The 27,380-nt window shown below is 34.2% G+C and overlaps 1 protein-coding gene across 8 annotated transcripts in view; it reads right to left on the minus strand.

Moving 5' to 3' along the window:
• Positions 1-27,380, minus strand: part of LOC122718682 (leucine-rich repeat-containing protein 24-like) — a 290,335-nt gene that overhangs the window by 118,364 nt on the left and 144,591 nt on the right. For 5 of the 8 annotated variants that reach the window (XM_043943931.1, XM_043943930.1, XM_043943927.1 and 2 more), the window contains one exon: positions 15,898-15,963. The exons of the other annotated variants lie outside the window; for them this stretch is intronic. The gene's annotated coding sequence lies outside the window, so the exon portion shown is untranslated. The remainder of the gene's footprint in view (positions 1-15,897; positions 15,964-27,380) is intronic. 8 annotated transcript variants of the gene reach the window in all.

The following is a 27,380-nucleotide window of genomic DNA, read 5'->3' on the forward strand; positions in this document are numbered from 1 at the left end:
AAGTTTTTATTCTCTTCAACCGCCAGTTTTTTAAGGGAGCAGATTTATTCCAGTGAATGAGCAATCCAAGTCCCGCGGCATTAATATTAATGTACTTACACACGAGTACGGAGCATCGAATGGGCGAAAAGGAAACCGTTCGAAAACGGGGAAGCGTTAAAAGTTTCCTAAAGCCTTTCACGCGTGATTACACGGGGAGAGGAGAAGTGGGCAAACATGGTGAAATATTTTGACGATGGAGCACACGGAAATCGGATATATTATTCAGCAGAGGGTTGCTTTAAACCTTGCCCTTTCCTACTCGATAACCACGTTACGCGAACTCGTCAAAGCTATCGTTTTATATCCTCTCCCTTTTGAAGGAATGGAATCGTCATCTCAGAAGTTGAGTGAAACGTCAAAGAAGGTTATTGATGATCTCTTATCAACATATGAAAGAGCTCGTGGAATCGTAAACTCGTCTGTGTCTAAAAGTTTTTTTCGAATTATTTTTCATCTGCCAATCGTGTCTACGTTTTATTGACAGCAACGAAGAATTGGATAGAATATGATACGGCTCGAAAGGGATTACAAAAGGGGAGATATGATTTATTAATGTTCGTGTATAAACCGCGTACGTGTTTGCTATCTGTTCTTTTGTTACGATATACAAAAAAATAGAAGAGAAGAAAGGATGATTTGGAAGAAAATTTGATTTTTAACAACATAAATTTTATGTGAATTTTACATAGTCATTTCTTTAAAATAATCGAATCATACGAAAATTCATATCTTACTAATAAACGATTACCATTTACGTTCTTCGATCAAAAGTTTTAACTATTATTCGATATTTTAACTCGAACGTAACAAAAGACAAAAAGAAAAATAAGGGAACAACTACGATTACGCGAATTCGAACGAATTTATCGGCTTTCCAACTCGAACGTACAAAATACGTAATAACAAAATATGTATATTTCCGCGATTTGAAATCTTGCTCGCAGGAAGATTATACGCGCATAGAATTATTATCCAGACGAAATTGTACTCGGTTAAAATGGAAATCATGTTCGATATGGAACGGCATCCCTGATGTTTTACGTCGCGCTATTTCCGTCGATCCTTTTTCCAAACAATTCGAAATTGTGTTCCGCGCGCGAGATGCATTCACCGTTTGTGTACCTTTATGCATCTGCCTTCGTCCTATTTGTTACCGGCGTCGCTATGGAACACTTTTCGACACACCGATTTATACGAAAACAAAGGGAAACGTTGGGGGAACCTTTGGAGAGCGAAAACTGAATTTCGCTCTGCAGTTGAACGGTTCCGAGAAGAGGAATACTTCTTGCCCCTGCCTTCGTACTGGTGACCTTCTGCGACTACCCATCACAAAGGAAATCGAACGTGTTCGATAATAAATTCAACGATAGTATTTTCGTGTTCACTTCGTGAAAACTGCTTGGAACAATCTATTTCTAATCCAAAGGCAAACCCTTTGTAATAAAACGTTTTGTAGACGAAAAATTGTTACTTTTATTTCTTTATTGGAATTTGGATTTGGAATTTTATTAATTGTAAGAGGAAATGGTCTGGGAAGATTAATTTTTGCTGTTGTTTGCAATGTGTTTCGTCAAGTTTAAAACTTTTGTTTGTGCTCGAGAATTTACATGGAAACTGTGAACTGAGCGATGACGTCTCAGAGGTTTAAATTTACCGATATGTCGCGAGGTAGCAGATGTATGCATTGTTAATCTTTTGGAATCTTGATCAAGGTTCTGTTGGAATATAATTTTAATGATTTTATAATACAATTTTTTTAAAGTTTTATTCTTTCTTTTTTTTATTCTTTTTCATCTTGAAAAGTTGCGATCGCGACGATACACGAACCGTTGTGCGATGTAGCACATTTGGTATAAATCTTAAAAGATTTGCTTTTCGAATTTCATGGTTCGCCGGTATTTTGTTGGTCTACCATTGAAAAGATGAATGAAACAAATTGGAAGGAAAAGGTTTGGTTCAAAGTCAAAGCAACATTGCATTGTAGCGAAGCGTTCAGGTAAATAGGAGAGGATAAGAAAGATAGAAGAGGATTTCAACTGCATGACGAAGCGATGGAAATATAGACAGAAGATTGAATTTTATCGGAAAACTCGACTGAGAAATATGAATAAATCGTGCGATTTTCATATTTGACATATTTTGAATATATTTTGGAAATTAAACAATTTCTTTAAGAAAATTTTATCAATGGATATTTTTACAGAATTATAAAACGAAATAATAAAATTTATTCTGTAGAAAAATATCGACTAATTTCGATATATCAAATAAATATTACTAGAGATAATATAAATGCAAAAATGAAATTATAATATATCCAGTAATCTTTTAAAATAATTTTATTTGGAATGGAAATTTCGAACGAAAATAATTTTCTTCCGTAGTTTATTCTGTATACAGAAACACACCGATACCATCAAAATTTTATTCCACACGGATATTTATCAGAGAGAAATAATTATTAAAATAAAATTTTATTTCTATTTAAATTGAATACGTAATGTAATGAAATATGATAAATTTGATATTTTCTACTAGCCTCAAATAACCAAGAAAAATCATTGTTCACGTTCAATTTCTCAAATTAAAATTCCTAATTTCCAAGTTCGATAAAATCCATTCATCCCATTAACGTGGTTATGCGTAATTATGATAGGCGGACACGCGATCCTGTTTTCTATCCGTGCAAATTGAGTGCTTTTAGTGGCTGGAATCAATTCATCGGCGCAGTTTCAATCGAAAAGCACGTGGTCTGATGGAAACGGACGGCCGTGTTTAGGCAATATCGGCCTCATCGCTCGATTGGAAAAACGGTGGGCAAAACTGACGGACATACGCAACGAACGCACGATCAATCTTACTTTTAATTTAGCGTTTTCATCTTGGCTCGTGTGCATTCGCGAAACATTCACAGAGAGAACCGATTCATGGATTCTGAATGCGTTTCGTTTATGAAACGTCTGGCTAAAAGCGAACACAATGAAAAACTAAAGGAAAAATAGAAATCAAATTTGTAAAGGCGTTGAATTTTACTCTTAATTTTAATAAATGGATATTAATTATACGTAGCTTTTATAGATAAATCTTCTTTAGATTTGTATTTCCATTATTGGAATTATGAATGAGTAAAATTAAAGACTAAACTTTTAAAAAAATGTTGAAAGTATGGATAAACGAAAAATAATGTATGATTTACAAAAAATAAAGGAAATTTCACTCGTAAAATAAAACTGAAAATGTGTGTTTTTAAAAGGATAATTCTTTCAGAATTAGAGAAGAAACTGTGTCAATTGATTATACGATATCGATTCGTAAAATCGTCGTTATATTCCAATAAAATATACGATTGAAATGAAAGAAATTTTTACTATGTACAATATATAATTTAAAAATTGTTTTCAATAATAACATACCGAATATCTATTCCGTATTAGACATTAGATTTTTTTTACTGAAAATAATTTATCCATCTATAATTTAATCGAGAACTGAACTGAACTGAACACGTCCTATTTATCGAGTATTATCGTGACGTTGACAATGTCGATTGCAGATCGACTGAATATCTGAAATACTAGTGCGTCGATTCGCATCCGTCGCTCGTTAGCTTTGAATCGTGGAAAACAGAACGTCCATATGGACGAAATTGCTCGCTTCGTTTATTGTTTTACAACTGATAACCAGCAGTGGGATCTCTGAACTACGATTGTCGTCGATTCGCAAAATCTTTGCCTCATTCATCGGCCAATCGCGATCGATAGACTTCGAATAAGCATAAATAACATACATATATAACGGGATATTTATTTTTAGTTTAGTTCACATTACATTCTCTTTGATATTATATTACAAAATTTTCTTTTTTTCTTCTGACGTTATTTATTTTTCAAATAAGGATTTTATATCAAAAAAATATTATACTTTTATAATAATTGAAATAGAAAACAACTTGAAAATAAAAAGATCGAATACTATAAAATCATTGAAGCTATATTTTCGAGAAAAAAAGGTTATGATTCGTATTTTATATCGTATCTATAAGATTCATTTATTTTATAACATTAAATCGCCAAATCATTGATAATACTGCTTATGAAATTGATCGAATTCTAGTGAATAATTTTATTTAATTAATCGCTATCGTACGATGAATGAGAACTATCTCGTTTCGTTTCTTCCTTATTAAAAGTTCAATTTCCCGACATGGCATAGCCATAGAGAGACGTGAAAAACGCGAGACGACTGTTCAAGACGTTTTTTACTTTAATATTGACAGCGATATTGTTGAATAAGATTCTTAAGATTTCTGTGATCCATATAAAATCTAATATCGTTTAAAATCGTGAAACGTATCTCTTCGATGAAAGAAATTATATATAGTTTATATTTATAGCAATAAATTGATTCAAGACGATAATAGAATTAAATCATTTCATTATGAAATCGTAAAATATATTTTTGATAAAAAAAATTCAGAGAATGTAAAGTAATAATAAGAAATATAAAATTAGCAAAATATATAGTATCGAATATTAGATATTTTATATGAAATTCAATAATGAAATTTCAAATACCTTGTATGCAATCTTCTAACATCTTGTATCATGTACTGCAACGTGGAAAATTAATTTTCTATGACCCATATGTATCAATCAAATATCCTGTAATATTATTTCATATTATATATATGCAACATAACCTATATACGTACAATATAATTATTGAAGGAAAATTTATTACCAAAAATATGCCATTCATTTTCATATAATTATCCAATATAAGTACACTTTTAGAATATTCAAAAGAAGTTTATAACATACATTCACCAAAAATTTTTTTACGTAATATTCATTGATTTTTATTTCGTCACAAAAGTTAAGATACATGAAGTACCACTTGTATATCGATACTGCTATGTTTATTGATGATTCAGAACTCACTTTAAACTATAAATCCCTGATTTATGATTAACAACAATCGATGATTAATAACAATAACAATAATAATAACTTATAATCCAATATTTCGGAGTAATATTAACAAAAACGAACACTAATTACACAGCAATACAGCGCGACTCTTGGCGGGAATTTGTATGCGCACAGCAACTGCGCATAGATGTACGTCGACGCGAGCGACAATAAGTGGAAAACAGAGCTGTCATCCATCTTGCAAGCGCGAATATGAGTATCAGCAGTGTCGTGTTGTTTTCACCGGTGCGAGCGTTTTAAATAATTAATTGGCCAGCAAAATGGGAGTTACGGATATGAATTCGGAGCCATTCGTTAATTTCATGGTTCATTTCGCACGCTCTTTTCTGCTCGTTGTGTTTCCCACCAGTTTTAGCCATCTCCTCACTCTTCGAGCACATTCAGGTTAGTTTTTTTTTTTCATTGCGCGATACACACTTAACGTTTATAAATGTGACATTATCGAAGACCGTTATTCTTTGCTTTTTTCACAATGCGTACTGTTATTATAATTTCGCAATTGTTGATTATCGCTGTATAATTTTTCTGTTTCTATTTATTGTCTTCTGATTTCAATCGTTCTGAATCTCGAACATCTCGTGGCAGATATTTTATAACGTATCAGTTTTAACGATGCTATACGTTCCATAAAATATATCCATATATCCATATATCCATATATCCATTCAACCGCCACAGAACGTAGGAACGTGTTCGAATGTCGATGCCAATAAATATAAGAGCAGACATAAAATTTATTAATTATTTATGCATATTTAAATGAGTTTGAAATGTATTGGATCTTTAACATAAACATATCAAATAATAAAACTTTTGAATACGAATCATACTCTTTTCTCTTCGTTCAATTTATTTTTTTTTCTTTTTTCTTTCATTATTTCTTCTCGTTTCATTTTTTTTTTCTTTTGACGTATTCTGATTATTGTTATTGTTTCTTTTTTTTTTTTTTAGTATATTCACATTCTCGAACGAATGTCCCCTGCGGCATTCATTGCGCAGCCAACCACGAAGACTAATTTCCATGCCTAGGAACATTCACAAACTATCAATCATTCAAAATGTTTTGGTGATTAGATAGTTAATGATTGTGGTGATTCATTACAATTAATTGGGTACGTACATTGAATTTTTCTTTTATAAACTTATATACGGTCTAATAAATCGATTTTGATAGACTTTTTATTTTACGATACGTAGTAATATTTGTGAGGTTATAACAATTCTTACATTTATAAAATAAATCAATTTCTATCGATTAAAAAAATCTCATAACTTTTAAAGATATGAGATTATCTTTTATTTAAAGATATTATTAAACTATTCATTCAATCTATCATTTCCTTTCGAATTTAATAGCCATACGATCAAAATATTCCATTCATCCATATAATTGTATATTTCAATCTACTTCCATCCCCTTTTTCCATGTATTCGGGTTTTATTGAACAGTAACTCGGAAACCGGACGTTATATTTTCGTTCTCATCGGGGAAAGGCCAGTGAATTGGTTAAATTGTGTCGAGTCGGCGTTATTTGACCGCATAAAAAACTAGCGTTTATAAAATTGCTGTCGGCTACTCGATATTGCAGTATCAAATGAAGAGATCATCCAATCCTTTTCTCGTCCTACTTTTTCCTTTATTCCGCTTTTCACCCGATTCTCTGTGTCCGTCTGAGTTTCACGTTGTTTTCATTTATATATTTCGAGGTAACGAAATCTAGCACGTTTCGAGGGAACTCCCCGTTGTTAGTTACTCGAGTTCTAATTGAGTAGCGAAGTCCGAGAGAAATCTTAGCTGGATATCTTTGAATGCCTCTCCAGACAGAGAGGCGATGAAACGAGAATATTAATCTTTCGAGTCGTGATTTCAGAAAGCATTGCCGGACTTTTCCTTTTCCGCGTTCCTTTATCCCTTCATTCTGTGAACGAGGATGAAATAATGATACAATCTTGAATTTTGTATAAAGAGTAGAAAAGGATGTTACGTAGTAAATTTTAGATTTCATCTTAACCGAATCTGACATTCGAATTGGTAATCTGAGTTGAAAAAATATTCTGAGTTGAAAATAAACTTGTTCATTTTAATTAAAGGAATTATATATTTTTTGAATAATTTTAATTGAATATATGAGACGAAATGATACTAATATAATAAAGATAAAATTGATAACAAGAGGAATTTAATAAATGTTGAAAATAACGGAACGATTATCAATCAATCCTTTTAAATGGTTATCAGATCTTTTTAATTCTACTTCAATTTTCATAAACGGTTTGTTGTTAACGATATAAATCCAACAAACGAATCGGTCTACTGTGAAATCGAATTATGTTCATCCACCTTGAAAGCCTCGAAAGATTCGAAAACCGGTGGTCAGAGGTAGTGGAATGACAACGAGCGACAACCGCTTCGAATTTCAATCCCAACCATCATACGCAAAAATATTTCATCGTTCCATTGTGTCTATCGACATATGTGAAAGATTAAAACAATAGCGTGCGACGTTAGTTATATTTTGATTTTCATTGTTGTTTTGATTTCCTTCTTATCAACTTTTCGCCACTGATTTGATTAAAAATTTATTTTTTTCGTGTATTACTTCATAGATGATAGAATGTATTTAATAATTAATTTAAATTAATTATTAATTAGATTTTTACTGTAAATGTGTCGATTTTGTAGAGATAATTTTTATATTTTTATGTAAAATTTCTATGCACGAATTTTTGCCGTAATGTTGGATTGTTTCGTGATATTAACTGATCAGGTTGACCACATTAACCACTCGAATTCCCGTAAAGTAATTTGTTAGGTCGGTGTAGCAGGTTGATAGTCGGTTTTGGACATTAACTTGCTTTTAACTGCAATTATGGTGAACAGTAATTACCTCATGATACCCGCTACATTATTTCAGAAAGAAAAAAATTTGACGTCGAAATATAATGGATTAAATTACACACAATATGGATTATCTTTAACTATTAAATTATATATCAAAATTATAATTAAAATAATAGAAATAATTTATTTACTTATTCACTTAATTCGCTAAATTGGGCATATTCTTAAAATTTTCAAGCAATTCGATTCTCTTTATTGGTATTATCCAGAAATACAATTTTAAATCAAATGAACCAAAAAGTGAGCGGCATTTTTCTCGAAAAGGTCTGCCAATGAAAAGCGCGATACAATAGAAATTTCACGATCGGGAATAAGCTTTTACCCCCAAAAATTCAATTCCATTCCCGGTCATAAGAAGAAATACAAAAGAATTGCGAACATGGTTGCCGTGGAAAGGTGAATTTTGCGCTCAAGTAGGAGGGAATCGGCATCCTCCACAGGGAGAAACAGTATTTCGCGGAATATTTTCCATCGGTGGTAATGGGCACGGTTGAATGCAAGATCAATAGGTGGAAAACGCATGGAAACGAATATTTCCCCGTATCCGTATCTTTAATTTCTATTGAACACGTGGCGTTCGATCGGAAGGAAGGTTTTTTTACATTGAAATAGGGATTCAATTTCGAGGAACGATCGACGCTGTTAATACACAACTGGGGGATGCGCAAAATCGATTGGGCAAACACCGATTTTTTCTCATATCCGACGGTTTATCTTCCGCAGGGAAATCCCAATTGGCTCTTCCGCCGAGTTTAATATTTGATTACGATGTATTAAAAAATCTGGTTCCTGGAATTATAATGTTTCCTCCGGAGATTCAGACAAAATAATCGAAGTTTGTAATGCGCTTTCGTTCCTCGAAAAGAGGAAATAAAAAAAAAGAAAGAAAAAAAATAGAAAGAAAGAAAATTAATTCTGGATGGTTTTGTTGTTAAATAAATTTCAAAAAGAGTTTTCGTTCAAATTATTAAAATCCAAAATTAAATCAATACTCGATATAACTGATTAAAATTAATCTTATCGTGGTCTTGTGTTTAAAAATATTATTTTTATTTCTTTTATGATAAAATTCGATGATTCTTATAGAAAGGGTCTTACAATTTTTTAAATTATTTCTATTTCAGATTTATATTCACATTTAAAACAAATTAAATATTGTTTTCTTTAATAATAATTGGTAATTCATTATCGTCTCCTTGTCCACTTTGGTGCAATACCACGAAAGAGAACAACGAGCGTTCAAACTTTAAAATTGAAACCCTTTGACGATCTCGATTCCTTTAATCGTTTTTCAGAACTAATTTCTCGGAACAAATTTCTTTGTCATCACGGTCGGACTCCTCGACACTTCGAATCAACTTATCTCTCTTTGACTCAAATTGATTTATTTCTCGAATTTAATATCGCCTTTAAAATTCTTATGTAACAGCATCTAGATCTCTAGAGAGAAAGTTCAGACTTTATTAAGCTTTTGTAGAGTTCCTTTTTTTAATTACAAAATTTCCATGCGCGAAAAGAAAATTTCACGATATATTGAAGAAAGACGTTACTAATAATAAATATTCCAACTAATTTTATGTTATCTATTAATATCGCTCGTTAAAAAAAAAAAAAACAGAAAACGGTCAAACTTGTTTTCATCTCGATCAACCAACAACTTCTATTATCCAAAACGTTTTCTATTTAGCGAAACATGGAACCATATGCGGCAGGGACGCGAAAACTTTCCAAAAACAATTCAATCGCTCTTTTACCGCAGCGTTACCGCTGGATCGTGGTCAGATTTACATAATCTCGTAAACGACAGAAGCAAACGCGAGAGCTAATCGGGTCGGACACGGGGCTCTTGCTACCGGTTCGGCCAGTGGGTAATTGGATTTGGCCTCGTAAAACGGGGTCGGTGGTCGCGATAATAAAGGTGCAACGATCGTAAAATTTCCATGACCTATCGACCGAATTGCAAAAAAGAGGGGAGTCGTCGTAAATATTTAGCCGAGGTAACTGTGTGTTTTAAGTTTAAAATTTTTCGATTTCGTTTAAGCGGATGCAATTCCATAGAAAACGCATAGATAATATAACGCGTGAACCGTATATCGGTATCGAGTATTCAAAAATTACTACATGGATGATCTGAAATCGAGGAATCGCACAGAGGAATCGCGTGCGAAATTAAGAGCGAGAAATAACAGGGGACTAGGAAATAAAAGTAAGCCCGGTTTATTTAAAGAGACAGATGATGGATAGAATAAAGTTTAATTAAAAGGTTGGTTTTAAAGGCGAGTAGAGGAAATAGGGACATTAGGACGAGAATTAAATGGGAACGAGAACGGTGTAACATCTTTCTTTTTTTTCTTTCTTTTTAAAAAGATGAAATTAACTGAAATTAAACGCCCTCCCTGCCTTATGTTTCGCGAACATTAATTACCCTACTGTTTTTCGCGCGACAAATGTATCGCTTCGAATACAAATATCGAAATCAATAATCTGTAAAAACCAGGTGGAGGAATAATAAATGGTGTAAAGGGAAGGGGAGGACGAAGAGGAAGAAATAATAGGAGGAAAGAAACGCGACAAGATGGTGATGATGGTGATGGTGGTGATAGTTGAACCGTAATGAATTCCTCTCGGCAAGTGAAAAAAACGTGGGGTGGTTTTTTCGTACACGTCTCTCTCTCTCTCTCTCTCTTTCTCTTTCTTTCTATTTCTTTCTATCTCCGTAGATCTCTCTCACGGAGGCCTCTCAAAAATCCGGGAGGGGGAAAAAAATTACATCTCGTTCCATCGCTTTTATTTTCTTCTCGCGTTTCGCACGTAGGAAGGAAATATCCACCAGGAAAACTTCTTCAGACGGCGCCGTGTTCACGTGTGCGAACATTGCGAAGAATACGTTTTCCAGAACCTGCGGCTTAAACATTGCCACAGGATTATTCCGACGGTGCATGAGTAATGAGAATTTTTATGCTTAAAGCGTAACTTCACTCCGACGGTGCTTAGAAAACCATTTGTAACTCGCGTATGGGGACAGGGGGTGGGTTAGGATGGTGAAAAAAATTACGATTAAAAGTGCAGTTCGTTAATTATAAGTTCATACAAGTTGGCTTGTTATGAAAGAAATACAAAAGGGAGGGGGAGGGGAATATTGCGTGTATGAAACACGAAGGATGATTAAGAATTAAGGAAATGCGTTATTCTGTGATTCGCTACGTGTTTTGTATTTATTTCGTGAATTTTCATTTCTCTTTTTCTCTTTCTCTCTCTCTTGATAATATTAATATATTTGATATAATATTAATATACTTGATAAAATTTATATATTTATTGATTTTCGTTTAATTGTATTTAATATTTATTTTTTTTTGATTTTCACAAATGTAGATGAAATATCGTGTGTATAAATGAAAGAAATATAAAAGTAGTTATTTCGTTAATTCGGTATATTATTTTATAATTATTTCGAAAATTTATTTTGAAAATAATTTTTATCCCTTATAGCTTTAATCACGTTTAATTTCTCTCCCTTAATTTTTCTTTCGCGCGTTTAAAATATCCAGAATGGCAAGGCAACTCTGTAATTCAATAGGGTGTTTTTACCATTTTTTTTTCCTAAATTTCTTTCCCCGAGAATAATTTTTATTCCTCGTCTTAGTCCTCTTCGTTTATGTGCACGCGCACAACATGCACGCTCCGCTTTCCTCTTTGCTCTTATTTCTTTCACACAGTCGTATTTTGTTTCTCACAGCTTTTTTACTCACCGTGCCATGCGTTTTACATAGTATAAAGCGTAACGTTGGAAACGTTTAAATTTTTTATGAATGAAGCGCCAGAATATCGATAGATGGCGCTTTTCATTTTTTTAAACTTTTAATTCTGTTCTCTCCAACTCCGTTCGAGAATCTCGGTTGGATAGTATACGCGAGAGATAAAACAATATTGTTCCAAGAAATATCGTCGAACGAACTCGAGACAATATTTCGAATTTATTTAATCTCCATTAAATGCCTGCCAATTACTCGAGCCACTTTTCGAGGCCCTTGACAAGCTTTGTTTCCTCCAAGCGTCGTACAGCTGCCGAACAAGCAACTACAACCGATGACAAGGGCGGTGTTATCGAGGCGGCGCGAGAAAGCATTACTTTGAGGCGTGTTCGCATTTAAATTAGGTGCAAGGACCGAGACTGTCTCTGTATTTTCCTGTTGTTCGTTCACCCCCCCCCCGTTACGTGTACACTCGTGTACAAAATGCTTGTTGGAAACTTGGCCTGAAAGCTTGGGCGATGGTTTACTCGTTCGTTCGTGGAAAGCGTGGATATCTATATATCTTAGAATGTCGCAATTAGTTGACGGAGGCAAGTACAACACAACAAGTTTCATAATCCCTGTAACGTAACATATATTCCCTTTTGTCGTAATTAGTTGACGGTGGGTACGCTAACGAGTACGAAGGATGCGTTATTTTCGAGTTTCGAGTTGCACGACCGAACCGAGATTTGCTCACCTTTCTTGCAAACTTTCTCCGGTTGCGCAGCTATCTTGGGAGGAAGTCGCGGAGCAATTGTCGATAAGGTTTTCGTCGAGTTTATCTAGGTGAACGAGAAGAATTTCAATGGTAATCGGGTGTAATTCTTACTTGATAAACTTGGTTGGGATTTGAATGCGATACGATAATACATCTTGATGATTAATATTACATTTTTTTGAATTTAAATAAAATTAAATTTAATTTTAAAAGTGATCTCGATCGATCATCGAGAGTTTCTCGATGAAGTGATTGAAAATATTTTCAGTATATGGAGTGAGTAGTTTCATTATTTTAAGATGAAAAAAGATTGATAATAAGATGTAAGAATGTAGAATGATATTTTTTATGATCAATTTTTAAAACGACCGATGTAAAATTTGAGCAAGTTGTTTAATGGTATAATTTGAAACGTTTAATGCACGTTATTCGAGTATTTTAGATAGATGTTATACGATGAATAGCGCTTTGTAATTTAATTCTCTGTAAATACAGAAATCAATTAACGATTAATTAAGGGCTGAAAATAGCGTTCAACTCAATTTAACAAATTCAACAAATAATACGATACTGAAGGAAATGATAAAAATAACGAAGCTTTAAATATTCCAAATATATACGAAAACGATTTGTATTAATATTTCTTTGCAAATTTTTACCCAGAACAAATTCAACCGAATCTATTAGTCAGATTAAAATAAAACCCACGATTTTTATATGAAAAATATTGTTCGCAAAAAGTACGTACTATTAAAATTTACAATCAAAAAAAGATACCCTAAGATTTTTGGCACCTATAAATCATCAACCCACTATAAATCTCAAATATACCTTTCCATTCTTGCCCATGCCAACATAAAAAGAATACAAAGAAAGAAACCTAAACATCATCCCTCGACGATCACCGAAAGAACGAATCCCCTTGAAACAGGGGATGAAGTATCGCAACGTAATAACTTTGGTCGTCTTTGGAAGCAACTCCATTATCGTTAACGCCCGCAAATTTCCTCGGAACGATAAAATTAATCAGAAGAGAATCCAATATCTCGTTTCTCGAGAACAAACTCCACATTCTACGAGCTACACCCTATTACACGAATAAAACCGCGGCCATTGTCTTTCTCTTTTTTCTTCACGAAGAAGAAGCGCGTGGTGGGCGGATTTCTTCCCCTGCCAAGATGAAAAGAGACGGAGATAGACACAGGGAAAGAAAAATGAAGATGGATGATGGGGAAAGGGAACGAAGGAAAGGGCGTCAATACCGCATAAAACGCGGGCTACGTGACATGAATAATTCCGGTTGCGTTAAAATGTCACAGAATCGAGATTCCACTTGAGAGGAGGAGGCGCGTTTTCTTCCCTAAAATCAATTAAATCGGGCAAACGGGCAGATTCACCTCGAATAAAGGAAAATATTTGCCGGTTATCGATTAAACCACCGATTTCACCGAGCAGCAAAATGGCGGAAAATAGGGAAGGAGCGAAAAATCAATGGCCATTATTCATAATTTTTCCTGTTGCGTATATAATTAAAAATAAACGATAATAATATCGTGTTTTTCTCGAGACGAGTGATGCTGAGATATTTTTTCTTTTTCTTTTCTTTTTTTTTTTTTTCTTTTTCTATTCTTCTTCGATAGAAGAAAGGATTTCGAATGCGTCGATGTTGGGCCGTAATGTCGATATTTCAAAAATTAACGAGTTGGTATTTCGCGAGAGCAGGCAGTTTGATAAGCCGACGAGGATTAATATTCAATAACGAAATACGTCAACGTCTCCGGCAATATTCGCTCGCTGCCGATTAGGGGATGGACGAGAATGCTTTCGGCTCGAGATGTGCTGGATGGATTTCTTTCTTTTTTTTTCTCGAAACGATGAACGTGTTTGAATGAGATTGATCGATGTTGCGATTTTTACGTATTCAATATTTAAGGATTGAATGAAGAAATATACGCGATATTTCGTTATTGGTGAATTATTGTGCGTGAAGAACTTAAGCATCGCAAAATTTCGCTCGTGAATAATAAGCAATGTTCAAGCTTTCGATCGATTGGTCTGAAAGTTGGTCTGAAAGTGATATTGACAAATGGTAAGAGAAAGTACAAAGAAAACGGCCGGTGGAACGGTATCACGTCATAATAGGAACGAGATGGGGAAAGGGCTCTGTATTCAGATCTCCCTTGGAAATTCAGATCAGGTTAGACACCGGAATGTCAAAAGATCAACTACAATTCTCATCTTCCGCGTAATATAGCGACAAATGTCAAGAAACTCGACTCTGTTATATTCTCCCCTTCGAGACTTCTCGATTGAAATATCTTCAAATATTAAACGTTATAAAAGAAAACTTTATCTTCCATCTTCACGGATCATACATACTATCATTCTTCAATATCAATTACAAATATCTACTTCATATTTCTGACAGTTTTAATTTCAATATAAATTCATCTCGTCGAGATTTATCGACGTTTAAACGAACGAAATGAAACAACCCTCAACGTAACATCGTAAGAATTTACACACGATGAAAGGGTTTCTCACTTCGATTCATTTCGTTTCAAAGAACGTGCAATTACGAAAAAAGCAAGGATGAAACCTCTTTTTTTTTTTTGCTCTGTTACGGTCCAATCTTGATATCTTAAACATAGATAAAAAGAAAAAAAAAAAAGATGGAAAATGAAGTGAAATTCGGGTGGAACGTTAACGGGTGTAATTTGACGAGCCTTCGAAATTTTCGAGACGCTGAGCCGCCTCTCGTCAAAACGATCGTGGAAAAAAACACGCAATTAACTTACTGCCGGTTTTAATTAACGCATCCAAAGAGATGGAAAAAGGGAGGGTTGGTAATGAGAGAGGGGGGGAGGGGGCAGGCAGAGAGACGGGTTGATGAGCGCGCGAACGGGGTTGGCGCGTGATTTGTAGAATTTTAATTAAATAAAACGCGCCGATGCGCACAATATCGGGAACGTTTAAAATGATATTTTTGTTTGCCCCGTTATAGGCCGGCGTCGTTAACCCTCCTAATTGGGTAGGACGCGCGGCTTCCAACTTTTTACGCGTGAAAATTTTTTATCGTCGTTGAATTGACGCGTCATGCGTGAAAAAATAAAAGGGAAATGATGAGAAAGTGAGTGCGTATCGTCGTGTTACCTTTGTCGAGCTAATTTATACAGAACTAGTTGTACGAGCATAAGGGTTGAAAATGATGCCGTGGATCGAATCACGTTCCCTTTTCAACTACTGCAATTAATCGACTCGTTTTAAACGAATATTCCGATGAATTGCGAGATACACAGAGTTGGAAATATTTTGAAATCGTGATTTAATATCTATGAGAAATTGAACGAAATTAAATTTCTGATAATTGCGATGAAAAAAAAAAAAAAGAAAAGAAATATCGAAGAACCATATTTGTTATTATTATTTGAAGAAACTTCCGCTTACCTAATTGTGAAATGTTACAACGTGGAAAATTGTGTTCTATATTTGTGCGACGAATATTGTACCAACCTGGAACAGAAGAAAAAAAAAATAAATAAATATTATCATTTATATCATGTATTTTTATTGTTATTAAAATTTTAATCACGGAAATAATAAGTTTTGTTCGTAGAATGTTATTAAGAACACGAAAATTATTTTTCATAAAACAATAATGAATAAATGAATAAATTGAATAAAGACTTCAAGAAGCTTTGTTTTCAAAAAGAAGAAAAGAAGAAGGTTTTGTTAATCGATTTAATAAACGAGAATTCCAGTTAGTGAAAAATGGAAATCTTAAGGAAATTTAGCACGGATAATTAATAAAAATAGAGGGGAAAAGATATATCTCGTTATTTTCTTTCGATTTTAAATTATACTCTTATTCTAGCGAAGATAATAATACAATATCAATTGAACGATATAAAATGTTACTTTGATTTTTTTTCTTGTAAAGTCACTCGTGGATTACAATTCCCAAGAACGATTTGTAACGAAATTTAGTTTCAACTCTAACCTCAGTTCTAATTCTTCAGACCAAGAGGAATTATTAAATGCAAATTATATGTATAATATTATCCAAACTATTATCCGAACAAACTAACATTCAACGTTAAATATTTACCAAAGAGCTTAAGAACTTTTTAAAAAAATTATAAGACGAAAGATTAAGAATTTAAGAAACGCTGAAAAATAATTAATGCGTAACTGTCAGTGATGCAATCCATTATAATCTTAAAAATTATTAAAATTCTAGAATAATTTAATTTTGAAGAATTTTATAAAAGGATTATTAAAATTGTAATATATCTTGGATAATATACCAATGGAATTTTCAATATCAACATTTTCATTCAAATTTTCAATAACTCGATTCCAAAAAATCAGAAGAAAGGCATTAACAATCATCCCTCATTTTTTCACAATACACTTCACAAATTCAATCGATGAATTATTTTCGAACGAATAAATACCTTCAATTCTTCGGATAGAATCGCTCCTCATTAATCCATAACAACATCTATTCCATTTACTCGAATGCACACACATCGACTACATATTCGAAGACCGGATATAATAGTTACCGCAAACGCTTGAGAATATTGCGTGCTCGTGACCTATTCCATCGCGATTCCGATCGTTGTTCAACCAGAGCTCGAGGATAATATTATTAGGTCATCTCGTAAGTAATGCGATTTTTTCGAGGATCGTATAATGCGGCGATAAAACAGGCAGTTCTATGCATTCATTCGCTTACGTCGGTTGTTCTCATGAATTCACAAACGTGCTCGCTTGCAATAAAGTTGTGCGAGTGAGTTTGGAAGCAAATAGATTTGATAGAAAGCGCGATTTGAAATAGATATTTTCTACAATATGAGGTTAGATCATTTATATTCTCAACGTTTTATTACATTTTTAAGTATTTTTAACAGAATTTTATTCGCGAAAAAATATAAAATATAAGATTAGGTACAGAAATTGTAAAATTGTTTCTCTGTAAAAGAACAACTTTCGAAGTTAATAGAATAATAATCTCAAACAAATTATTTACGAATTGTTGCAATCTTTATTATTATACATTTAGTATTAATAATAAAAATCTTATAAGTTAAAAAAAGTATGTTCACAATTTTTTCAGAATAATAGAAATTGTAATCAATATTAGTTACATTTTTCAACGAATATTTTTTAAATATCAATTTGAACGATACTCCTTCACATTTCCAATTTTCAAATACATTACATAGCTATAAACCATCCAAGAACTTCCGAAACTCCGCATATTTCGCACCATCTCCAAGGGCCTCTTTACACCGCGATCGTGCATGCAACTCGCAAAGCCGTCCTCGACGTATATCTCGGCGCCGTCTAATTCCGCGAATTCTGCAATCTTCCCTTCGAACATGCGGTTGCGTGTAGGCACGCGCGTGAATTCGCGTGTGCATATTCGCGACTACCCCGAGATCAAAGCGAATGACATAGTATAACCGAAAGGGGGACAGAGAACGCGTCGAATCGGAATGAAGAGGAGGAAGAAAGAGAGAGAGAGAGAGAGAGAGAGAGGAAGCCAGATACGAGAAGTTACGAGGCGAATTTTTCCAAGGCTGCGTGTTGGCTGCCAACATCTCCGAATTCACGAAGACTTTCGTTTCTCGGTAAACACCGACGTCGACGATCGGACAACGTGCGAGGTATATCAACGATGGCTGCGAATAAGGAACGTTTATCCTCGGAGCGAGTATAGAATGCGGATTTTCAATTTCTGCGGAGGGCAACTTGTTCCACCGATATTGCCGTTCGTTTATTCTCGGATTCCACGTTTCCTTCGATCGTGCACCGTTGTTTCTCTTCCCTCATGGCGCGCATGCGCCAACGAGCTTTTAAAACGCGGATTTTATTTCGAACGGGACATCGCGTTAACGTAGCCGCGATTTATACAAACGAATTCTATTTTTCGGCGAGGCCAATAATACGACGGAGCGTACCCTGTTAAGAGCGAAACGATGTAAACGTCGATTCGTGCACGAACACTGACGGAATTAACCTCTCGGGGGGTGAGAAGAAGGGAGGTTTCGGAGAGGGGAAACGAGAGATGTGTGCGCGACTTTGCGGTATGTTGCGTCCGTGTCGAGAAAGAGGTGGAAACGACTGACAGGCGAGACAACCGAGGATAATATCCCGGTGAGAGTTTTTAAGGGAGAATGGTGGTGGTACGTATGGGTGTGTGTAGTTTGAATATAGGATACACGTGTGTTTTTCCGTTCGATCGAGTGATTGAAGGAATGAAATATATAAATATTGATGAGATTAATTGAATTATTTCAGGAATTTAGGAAATTGAGATATTTTGATTGAAATATGAGATTCTTTGGTAATAAATTTTTAAGATTCTATGATATTTATTAAAAGTAAATTTTGTAAATTAATTTAAAAATTAGCTATTGAATTTTAAAAATAAATATATAATTTTTATTTTGCGAAAATAAGTAAATATAAGTATTAATTTATCGCCATTATTAAATATTTAAACCATTATTCGTATAATTAAGTGCCGATTTAATCCATTAAACGCTATTTGAACATGCGTAAGAGCACCTCAAATGAGTAGCTATTGTTTTGAGCGTGCAATTTCATTTGCTTGATAAACGCAATTTTGGCTTTCTATTTTAATTAGAGGCACTGAAACGCTGGAATTGTAAAAGTTTACAATATAGCAATATGCATTATTAGACATTGTAATATAAATATTTTATTTATACGATCTTTAAATGGATGTTTTAACTAGAATTGAAAGCTACGATGATTTAATACTTTCACGAACTCGAAGAAAAAACTATATAAAGCAATTTTACCAATTTGTGTTGTCAATAATACCGACAACGTTAAGATTTCTCACAATGAAATTCATTAACCAGATTCTAACTTCTTCTATGAAAGAAAGTTAAAATGGAAAAGGAAACACGTAAAGGAAAAGAAGTTTAATTCCTATGCTTAATGGATTAAAAACAAACAACGTTAAAGTAAGAAACTTTTATACAGAAAATTAGAAACGGAGTTTGAAAAACTATTAAAACTGGTTCTTGTGCCTGTCTGTGAAATATTTTTTTTTCTCAAAAGTATATAAAACGACCAAATCTTTTTATAATCTTTTTATATTCCTTCCTAAAATATATATTTATCAATCAACGTATAAGGAAATCGATAACTCACAAGATTATCATCTTTTTTTTAAACATTTTGATAATTTCACAATTTCCACGTTACTTGTTCCATTATTAAAAACTTTCAACTTTATTTCTTTTACAAGTTACTTTATCGACACTGGTAACTTCTAAAAACTTTACCAATAACATTCTTCAAATCCAAAATCTCAAAATCTCCCTCCCAATAAGCCGAAAAGAAAGGAGGAAACTATCGTATAACTTCCACAACTATTTATTCCATTCATCTTCTTAACATCTTCAAATCCCATGAATGTAAACAGGAACACGAAAGAGCTACGACGAAATTTCTCCACTAACAATACAAACGTGAATCTGACTGTTTTCACGTCTTTAATGGACGCCCAAACATCTCGAAACGAGGATCGAAACGAGGGAGGGGCCGGTCTCGTTAAAACGTCCATGTGCTTCGAGGGTTGCTCGTTCCGGCGGGAAAGCAACTCGACAAACGGATAGGATAATTTAACACGAATCGACCAACGAAATTACAATTTTCCTCAACGTTGATTCGAACGAGCGAGGGTTGAGGATCGATACGCGACACCTTCGCGCTTTTCTAAAAAGCTTGCGCGCGGTTAAATTCGCATTATGCATGTTTCCGACGACGCGAGCAACTTTTACGACCGCCTTCTTCTTTTTTTTTTTTTTCTCTTTTCTTTTCTTTTTTGCGAAACGAAAATGCGCCTGTTCAGACATTCAGCACTCTGGTCGACTTAAATATTTGATTCGAGCAACTGCAACGTCGTGGGTAACGCTACATCACGCGCGTATAATTTACAAATATTAGCTCGAAGAAATTGAAACACGCGTGTATTTCAAGTCGAGTGAAGTTTTTTCACGTTTCTTATATATTCTAATGTTTTGTCGATTTATAGTGCAACTATAATTGTCAAAGATCTTCGAATTAATGAAATATATACGGATTCGGTCACGTAGCGTGTAAAGTCAAGTAAATTGCAAATTATTTACAACGTGAGAAATTAATACAAAATTTTGTGATGTAAATACAGACATAATTTTGCTTCGTTCTTTTGTAGATATATGTACAGATATAAAAGGATTATTTTAATTTACTTCTACTCTTAATATTCAGCAAGTCTTCCAATTTAAATTATAATAATCTCAGATATTCCAATTGTTTTTATCTCTATATATATTATTAAAGAAACTCTTTTGAGTAAGTCTTACAAGGCTTTACCCGTCCATTTTTTATTAAAGAATTATAAATAAAAAAAATTTGTTGACGCAAATCCCTTTCAGTCTTGTGTAAAATTAATATTGTTAAAAAGTATTACACGGAAGTATTACCTTTTTTACCCTTCGTTTTATTAAATACGACTTCCTAATAAATTTCATCCTTTAAAATCGTTGCACTTCCATCACGAATAATACAATAGAAGCCAGAAAACTCGAAAAACGCTATCTTTTCCTTCAAAATCAGAGAAATCTTCTCAAGAGCTTGTACATATAAAATGATTTCAAACTCGACGAGACCTGCCATTGCCATTCCGCCATTCCGCAGCGCAGATCCAGATGGCGCGATTGAGTTAAATATCGACGGGACCCGCCGATCCCCAAACTCGTCGGCACAAACTCATCGCACACAATTTCACGGAACCGTGGCTCGATCGTTGCGCGATAAACGCAGCCAGCTGCTCGAGAGAGTGGCGTGCAACAAGGAAGCAACAAGTATCGAATCCGAAAGCGATCCCGAACGCACGAAAGAAGGTCGGTTTTGGAAACCCATTGGAGACCTGGTCGAAACCCTCTCCGTCTCACGGATCGCGGCGCAGGCTTGGATGCACGGATGCGTGCATCCGTGTGACACGTAAACCGGTCCCCGTGTTCGTGTCCCGGCGACACGGCGCTGTTGTCGACGGATGCAAGAGACCGGCACATAATGCGGTCTCTGAATACGCCTTTGTACGGTCGGGCCACGTGCACATAATCGCGCTACACCCGTGCAAAATGCAATTTGCAGCCGCGGATACGTGCTGAAATCGCGACCGTCGGATAGACGTCTCGACGCCAGATTGCACCTCGGAGAACGAGCTACTAACCCGGAGGGTAGACGAAGAGAATCGTGGCTCGGATAATGGTGGCCGAATCTTATCGCGATAAAAGCCGCGATTATACGATAAATATATTCAAAAGCCGCGTTCTTAATAGGAAATTCATTTATAATTATAGTATAATATATACTCATCGAACGATACGACGTTTGTCACGTGTGATAGATCGATGCATAAGTCGAGCGTAAAAATACGAATGACGTGATCGGCTGAGTGAACGAACAATCTCGATTCTGTTTGATTGGGTTAATTTTAGCGAAGAGCGATGATTTGTTCTTGATAACGATGTATACTGCGTTAAATGAAAATCTGGAGACGAGATTCGAGAACAGAGTGAATATATTGACGTGCAGTAAATGAAGTATAATGGGAAAATTAGAAATAGGCGAACTTCGTAAACGAGATTTAAGAGTATTATTGTTACGTTAATGAAAAATATAATATAGTTTTGAGGATTAATCAAAATTGAATGTAAATCTGTTTCTATTCTCGATCTATTATAAGACACGATGAAATTTAAATTTATCATCGCGGATCCCGATGAAACGTCATCTGAAAAATAAAGACAATTTATTAAAATATCGTCGAGAAGGGTTTAATTAAAATAACGACATGCAAGCTATATAACTCTGATACTACTAAACAGTTAATGATCCAGCTACGGGAATCCGGACAAAAAGCTCGAAGACTCGTTTCAACAATGAAGTATACGTATATATTCCGGTGGCGGTTTCTTGCTCGAGCACGGGCGTTTCATGGATGAATCAAATTAATGAACTTTTAACGAGAACTAAGTGCTTTGCTGAAAATCAACCGGCGAGTTTCGTTAAACAGCGAAAACAAAAGAGTAAGGTTAACAACTGGAAACTGGAGGGTCATGATTATGACGCGTTAGTTTTCAAAGACGTATCCATCACGCCACGCCGTTTAACGCGCACAAAGAGAGAGAGAGAGAGAGGATAACCTGACCTCGCTTTTAGCGAGTCTCTTATCTTCTCGCGAACTTAAATTCCAAAACGAAACAATGGCTAAGCGTAATCGTGCGCTGCAAATAGGAGCGCACAATAGTAACAAAATTCAACGTGTGAATAACCTGTAATAAAATATATAAATATACCGCAAGAAGGAAAAATGATATATGATCGAAATTTTTATTTTTGATGAACAACGCTCTGCAATCTGTTCGCATCATCGCAATATTCATCTCTAGTATACGTATGACAAATTGTAAAAAATCCGAAGAGTTTGAATACATCTCGTGTTTTGATATCCACCCACGCAAATTCAAAGAAATATTAGCTATAATTATAATACAATCGACAGAACGATGTATCAATATTTTTCAGATAGATATTCAGAAATTACACTTGAACATTTAAACTCCATCGCTAATAATAAAATTTAAATACTCGAGTTCGAGGAAAGAAGGAAGGAAAGAAGGAAGGAAAAAGAAAAAAAAAAAAATGGACGAAATGGGAGGAAGGACGAGCTTAGCGGAAATGCGGTCCGATCGGTATTTATCGGACGGATAATCGACGACGCGGCGATTCCGCAACAGAGGCCATTGTCTTCAGTTTAAAATTGATCACGGGCTCGAAACGATCGGACTTGGCGGGGTCCTGAATCGCAACACCGACTTCCGGCCCGGGGGAAATCGAACAACACGAACGATACATCCGGCGAAGAGAGAAGATGGCGAAGGATTATGAGTCTTTCAATACGGGCTGGCCATTGTTACAAGCAAGATCGTTAACTTTATAATGACACAATTGATAAGGAGGCTGGTTCGCGTCCCGTGAGCACACGGGTCACTGGCCTGTAGAGAGAGGAGAGCACGTTCTATTACGGTTCAGTGGTTCTCACGTCCCCCCGTATTCTCTTTTTCTCATATACCGTTTCGCTTTCTCGATTATGTCCACTTCAAAAATATAACGAATCTGGTCTGGAAAATCAGCAAAGTTTTCTCGAGTTTATTGGAACGTGATGCAGTGTTAATTAATACGAGTTTTTATTGATATTTGTTTAGTTATTATTATTTGGTTCTTTTTTTTTTGAATATATTTTATCTATTATTTTTGTGTATGTCGATGTATATTTCAATGTTTTTAGGATCGATTGTTCTTTCTTTTTCAATTATGAGTAATGGAAACGTTATTTTCTGATATTTTAATAAAAAAGTTTTATCAATATTGTATTATTCAGGGTATTATTATTTAATAGAGGAAAATAGAAAATTTTCAAATTCCTTTCTTTAATAAATAAAATTATTTTCTAAATAAAATACAAGTTAGATGTAAAAAAAGGTTAAAATAAGTGTCAATTCTAATAAATGAAATTTTTTAATAAAATATATAATAGAAAGGAATAATTGTACGGAATAATATTTCGAATAATATATCTCGATCGTTGTTTTCTATGTTTTTGTATTTATACCATCGTATTTATACTATATATCATCGAATAGTCCTGTTGTGGATAATTGTTCAATTTGATAAAAAATACCATCACTTATTCAATGGTGAAATTGAGAATGGTCATGAAAATACAATTTGAACTAGACATATGTATATTTGGAAAGTAAGCTAAAAATATCGGTTGTTTTTTCACTTGTATTCTTTCTTTTTTTTTATTTCTATATTTTATTTCTATTTTGTATATAAATTTTTTATTTATTCAATTTTAAATTTCCGAATACATTAAAATAAAATAAAAAGAAAAATGATACTTTTATCTGTCTCGAAATGAAATAGCAAATATTGTTACTAATATAGTTGTTGAAAATTTTTTTAATAATATCGGGAATGATTTCCATTTATATGTTGCACGATAAATCAATCTTACTAAAATATAGAAATTTTCAAAGCGAAAATTTTTTCCATTATTTTCCAATATTCCGAACATTAATATTCTTTAATAGTTGATCGAATCTAATTCATTGGCGAATAAAATATTAATTAACGATTTGAAATATAACAAAACTGAAATAAAAAATACTAGAAAAATATTAGAAATGGAAATAAAAAATATTGAAAACCTAGAAAAATCGAATCTAAAGAGTTTGTATCGATAAATAAAATCTTTAACGGCACATCTTCGCGTAATTCCTTTTTTAATAATAAACCAACTATAATCTCCGCTCGGAATAATCTCTGGATGCGCTTTTCTGAAAATTTCATCAACGAGTAACATGCATTGCGCCACTTCCGATTCGTTAAATTATAAATTACAAGGTTGGTGAAAAATGCCTGGTAATTCCTCGCGTATGAATAGCTCGTCGACGAGTCATCTTTGCCGCGGTAACGATCGATTCTCTCGAAATCTGTGACGCAGAAAAAGTATTTATATTTTAATCTTTAAATAACGGTATTATGGATAGAAATGATGGCTCGTTTATTTTACCAAATCGCCCATCTCATTTAGCCAACAACGTCTCCGAACGAATCCAATTTTTTCAACTATCGATTGATTCGAATGGCGAATGTGAACCACTCGATTGAAAAATCCATTTTTCTTTATTCTACACGGAAGAATTTGTAAAAATTCGCGTCCATATATAACTATTATTATCTTTGAGATTTTATGCATTATAATTTCCTAGGTTTTATAATTTATTATAAAATTATTATACAATTTTAATAATTGAAATTTATATATATGTAGAACAAGAACAAACAATAATAGAATAATTTCGTTTATTTGATTCGAGCAATAACAAGTAAACATGCAATAAAAATTATGAAACCTATCGGAAGTATATTGATTGTAATTTAACATGTTATGATTTAAAACACTCCATAACTTTATTAAACAATCGTTTAATTAAAGTGATGAAATATTACCTAGAGAGAAAACTCAAATGTAAGAATTTGCAGCGATATAGAGGATGGAATTATTGAAACATCAGAAGTCACGGCGAAAAGAATTAACAAATGCAGAAGCTCTTTCTCTTTCTCTTGATAACAATTATCATAATCGAATACACAATCGACGTAATTCACATTAAGTTTAAATTAATACATATATATATAATTCCATAGCGACTTGTGTATTCCACGCACGTTTACAACACGTACATAATAATACATTTCCACGACGGTTGTTGCTTATTAATATACAAAGTCTGTTCCGCGGTCAGAACTAATAGAACTAGTCACCTAGTCGGACAAAGGACCACGTAATTTTCTGTAGAGCGATCGATCGGAATGTTATGTTGGTCTCAATTCTCTTGAGGAATCGAAAGAAGAATAATAATTTCATTCTTCGATCCTCTTGCTTAATTAAATTGTACTAAAATTAACGTTTCGTGCGTACGATTTACGTAATACTCGAGTTTGCACTTGAGTAACGTGCGGTGTTTGACGAGCATGCATTAATATTTGACAATCGTAAAATAAACACAAACGTATACGTATACATCAGGAAATCAAGATGAAGGTCTTTATCGTTTTCTTTACGATGAAATAAAATGATCGTTAGGGTTTAAAGAAAAAAAAAGTTAAAAATATCGATAATGAATTACACTTTATGAAGGATTCCTTGTAAAAGTCGCGGCAAAATTTCTTGTACAGTTATTATATCTCTCGACTATAAACCATCTCTACACCGAGTAAATAGCTCGAATCCATTCCATCGAGGATCGATATTCTAACGGTGCTAGAAAGTAGAAAATTGAGACAAATAAAATCCCCGGTCAAAATCGGTTATCGATTGTACCGAGATAAAGCGAGAGGAAATCGATACGCGATCGGTGTCGACTCGACACGCTCCGCTGCCTTTCACAATGCATGCATTCACCTTTTCCTTCCGTTTCTTCTGTCTGATTAAAGTATCCATCTTCCACTCTTGCCCCGATTCGCATCGATTCGAGCACCCTTTACGCTATATACAAGGGATGACGATTAATCAAGACATTTTATTAACCCTTATTGATTCAAGATACATTGATATTTTATCACTGTTGTAGATCACTTATAGAAGATAGAGATTTTTGTTCCGCGTATCATTATCTATATTTATTTTTATTTTCCATTTAAATTATTTAACAAAAGTTTTAATAATAAAAAGGAATTTAAGGATATCAAATAGAGTTCCACATAGAATTCCAAAGGGGTTGAAATAACCAAAGGCATAGTTGCACAACACAATACCTTGGAATGACGTTCGACAATAAATTATCTGCACAATAATTTCACAACGATCTTATCTACGTTGCGAGCTTTCGTATCGTCAATATTATCTCTCTTATCCATTTACTGGAAAACAGATCTGCATCTTCCATAACTCCATAAAATTTTTCTTTCTCCCGCCCCTTCGGCGCGACTTGATTTACGTTGTCGCCGATCGTCTACGATAATGCCCACCGCACAATTGGAAAAGTCGGGATTAAACCCGGTGACGAATGAGGCGCGAACAGCGAAGATAATGCTCCTCGATCGCTCCGGACTCCGCCTCCTAGATCCTGGCACCGATACGAACCTTGTCGGGAGATAAGCGGCGTTAAGCATACCCTTTCCAACCTGGAGATCGTGGCGCGGATAATTCGACCGACTATTATTCGATCCGTGTATTCCCCGATTTGTTGGCATCCGGACGGGAGGGGGGAAACGTCTATCGATGGGTCGCGTGCGGATGAAAAAAAAAAAAAAAAAAAAAA

This window comes from Apis laboriosa, unplaced genomic scaffold, assembly GCF_014066325.1.
Source record: "Apis laboriosa isolate Shangri-la unplaced genomic scaffold, ASM1406632v1 scaffold68_cov148, whole genome shotgun sequence".
NCBI lineage: Eukaryota > Metazoa > Arthropoda > Insecta > Hymenoptera > Apidae > Apis > Apis laboriosa.